General features: G+C 33.4%; 1 pseudogene; it reads left to right on the top strand.

Moving 5' to 3' along the window:
• Positions 1–2599, top strand: part of LOC108527080 (heterogeneous nuclear ribonucleoprotein A1-like) — an 8693-nt pseudogene extending 6094 nt beyond the window's left edge.
• The last annotated feature ends 1621 nt before the right edge of the window (positions 2600–4220 follow it).

Below are 4220 nucleotides of genomic sequence, written 5' to 3'. Positions count from 1 at the left end.
TCATTGCATTAAAAAAAAAAAAAATTGCTTCTGTTATTCTCAAATGATACCCTGAAATTGGAAGATTTTGTGCATGTATTGAAGAGTGGAAGCTCTACTGGTTAAAAATATATTTAAAGACAAAGTAAATAAATAATTTTAACAAAGTTAATATAAACAATAAGACAACAGAAGACAGTACTTCAAGCTATTAATTGCATAAGGGACCTCAAAATTCATTAGGCCATTCCACTCCCTCATTAAATGGTATTTGTCCTTTAGAAGTGTATCTTATCCAATATCATCAACAATAACTTATTTTAGGGATTATAATAATTCAAGTATTTTCTCCTGTGACATTCACTCCTTTGCAGCTTATCGACAAAGTGAATTAATTCTTCCCACACAAAGAAAACATCACATTTCAAGGAACACAAGTTTAGTGTTTATATATAGTCATACAAAACACTCTTTGACTTAAAGATTTTTGTGTTTAAATAATTTCTTGCCTGGAACTAAATAGATATTTAGTTCCTATATACAAGATATAGAGATATTTTGTAAGAGACCATTTTAATAAATTTTTCCTCAATTTAACTTGTGTAACTATGGATAAACCAGATGTCTTTGCAAATTGAAATTGGTTTATTAACTACAGTGAACTGGACTTGAAAGCTTCTTTATATCTAAAGCAAAATAAACATAGCATATTGATTAAGTCTGATAGGTTTTAAAGATTATTTGAATTTTCTCTAGTATAAATTATTATTTTGGAGATATTAAACATATGTGAAATATACATATTTTATTAGTATTTATGCTTCTTTATAACATAAAGTATTAATGACAAAGAAATTATTGAAGATAGGAACCTTGGCTTATTGACTCTTTTTAGCCTTAGCACCAGCTATTTTATGGTATTATTAAGCATCTATAATACTTCTGTTGAATGAATGAATTATTCATTTTGGATTATGTGTATCAGTTAATATTGGAAGGTTTAAACTACATGTGAATGCAATATGGGTTCCATAAAATAGATAATTCAAAGCCCTAAAATATATTTAAAAATTCATATTCGGGAATAATTTTAACTTCTACAGAAATTAAACTTCTTCCAGAATAGAATGTAGTTGCTTTTTAGAGAATGGAAAAAAAAGAGAACACATGGAGGGTCAGAAATTTTCAAATCTTAATCTCTAATTTGTTACCTACTAACTATATCGCCTAAGGCAAAACACTGAACCTCTCATTTTACCCAATTGTGGGATAATAATACTTACCTACATTACATGGCTATTGTGTTCATTAAGTAGACAATGATTGCAAAGCTCTCTGAAGATTGTAGAATACATTATAAATCCTAAGCCAAATTCTCCCATTCAATACCTTCTACTGGGTTATAGACACAGAGAATTCTAACTATATTGGAAAAGTTTGTGAGGAGTAACTGATCATGATACTTTGTGAGAATTTTTGTTGGACAGAATGTTGTTATACAATTAAAAATTATTGCTTGGCACATAGATCAGAGCTAATGTTCCTCAGTTGCAGAAACAAGCCATACAACTTCTAACAATCAACAAATGGTTAACGAATCCAATTTGAGATTTGTTAGGTTACTCCTTTCTATCCACCCGCCGAGGAAGCATCGTTCAAGTCTCTCTTCCTACTACTGTCATGTCTAGTCAGAGTTTCCGAAAGAGCCCGAACAGCTGCAGAAACTCTTCGTTGGACGATTGGGCTTTGAAATAACTGATGAGAGCCTGAGGAACCATTTTGAGCCATGGGGAATTCTGAAGGACTATGTGGTAAGGAGAGATCCAAAGACCAAGTCCTCCAGGGGCTTTGGGTTTCTCACATATGCCACTGTGGAGGAGGTGGATGCAGCCATGAATGCAAGCCCACACAAGTTGGATGGAAGAGTTGTGGAACCAAAGAGAGCTGTCTCAAGAGAAGATTCTCAAAGACCAGGTGCCCGCTTAGCTGTGAAAAAGATTTTTTTTGGTGGCATTAAAGAAGACACTGAAGAACATCACCTAAGAGATTATTCTGAACAGTATGGAAAAACTGAAGTGACTGAAATTATGACTGACAAAGGCAGTGTCAAGAAAAGGGACTTTGCCTTCATACCCTTTGATGACCATGACTTCGTGGATAAGACTGTCATTCAGAAATTCCATTCAGAAATTCCATAGTGTGAATGGCCACAACTGTGAAGTTAGGAAAGCCATGCCAAGCAAGAGATGGCTAATGTTTCATCCAGCCAAACAGATCAAAATTGTTCCGGAAACAGTGGTGGTAGTCGTGGAGGTGTTTTTGGTGGGAATGACAAAACTTTGGCTTTTTGGGAGGAAACTTTAGTAGCTTTGTTGGCAGTGGGGATGACTATAATGGATTTGGTCATGATGGAAGCAATTTTGGAGGTGGTGGAAGCTACAATGATTTTGGCAATTATCACAATCAGTTTTCAAATTTTGGACCCATGAAGGGAAGAAACTTTGGAGCCAGAATCTCTGGTCCCTGTGTGGGTGGAGGCCAATACTTTGCCGAACCACGAAACTACGGTGGCTATGGCAGTTCCAGTAGGAGCAGTAACTACGGAAGTGGCAGATTTTAATTACTGCCAGGAAACATAGCTTAGTAGAAGAGGAGAGCCAGAGAAGTGACAGGGAAGCAATAGATTACCACAGATTTGTGAACTCAGCCAATTACAGTGGTGGCAGGGCCTAGCTGCTACAAAGAAGACATGTTTTAGACAATACTCATGTGTATGGGCAAAAAGCATAAGGACTGTTTTTGTGACTAATTGTATAACAGGTTATGTTAGTTTCTGTTCTGTGGAAAGTGGAAAGCGTTCCAACAAAGGGTTTTAATGTAGATTTTTTTTGCACCCATGCTATTAATTGCTAAATGTAATTATGATGCTAAATAAATGTGTCATTTTAAATATTTTTTGATTTGAATATTGTGTTTAGTAGTTAAAAACTGATATATGTAGAATGAATTTAAAATACATTTAACAATTATATTCATCAGATGACTGATAAATTAGAATTAGATTCTGTTGTGAGTTGCTGAACACCCCAAATTAGAGTATCTTAAATAAAGCATATTATTTATTCTCAGTACCATGTGCCCCCACTAAGAATTCTATTACTCTCAGACATATAGATATAGTTAGTGGTACAAGTTAGCAGTCCTATAGTGTCTTGATCAACATACACCTAGAGACTGTTAAAATACATAGCCATATCTTAAGATGTAAAGAGCTACAGGACGTCTACGAAAAGAAAGAAATTACAGATTTTTTTTTTAATATAGTGCTAAATACTTGTCATATGATAAATTAAGGAAAAAATCAATAATAAATTAAATAGTAAAACTGGTTCATTTATTCTTAGTGAATTACTTTTCCCAAAAAGAGCTATACTCTTAGAGTGAGGGATATAGAAGTCTAGGTCAGAAAACTATTAAATGAGTAATTATAATGGAAATCCACTGGAGTGATTCTAATTGGATTGTTTAGTTGGCTAACTTATTATTTTCTCAAAGATATGGTAGATGTGCAATTCTTGCATCAGAGAACTGGCTTTGATATGTTCCATTGTTCTACACAGGATTCTAGGCTTTAGCAACCTGTCTTAGAAATAATTTGTTTATTGTACTAATGAAATTAACTGATTAGAGATACTTGATGGGATAATGAAAAATTTATTACTTCCACTGGGATTGAAGTTAAATAAAACCAGGACAAGAGGAAAAGTCTTATATTTATTGAGCAGCTACTGTGTGCCACACATGCCTGGTACCTCTTCACATGTTACTCATTTATTTATGACAGTACTCTTATGGGGTAGATGTTATAACATAAGATTACTTTTATGGGGTAGATGTTATAACAGCTACCCCATAAGAGTACTGTCATAAATAATTTATAATTTATTCATCTAAACATTTGGAATATAAAAATTTTAAACTATCTGAATAAAATCTGACAGCATACCAATCACATACCCAGAATTCATAGGCAGATACATTGGACTCCCACTGAGTATTCCTTCTATTACCATGACACATCCCAAAAGAAGTCTGGTAACATAATTTCTATATTTGAAGACACCTCATAGATGTCAATAAATAGCACACATATTTTACAAATAAAATAAAAAATGTTAAAAGTCCATAATTATAATTATCCTCATAACATTTAACTAGTACAGTAGTTTAATAACAGTTCA

The sequence above is a fragment of the Rhinopithecus bieti genome, unplaced genomic scaffold (assembly GCF_001698545.2).
Source record: "Rhinopithecus bieti isolate Rb0 unplaced genomic scaffold, ASM169854v2 scaffold_3316, whole genome shotgun sequence".
Lineage (NCBI taxonomy): Eukaryota > Metazoa > Chordata > Mammalia > Primates > Cercopithecidae > Rhinopithecus > Rhinopithecus bieti.
The sequence above is the reverse complement of the archived record's forward strand: the minus strand, read 5'-3'. Positions and strand labels throughout refer to the sequence as shown.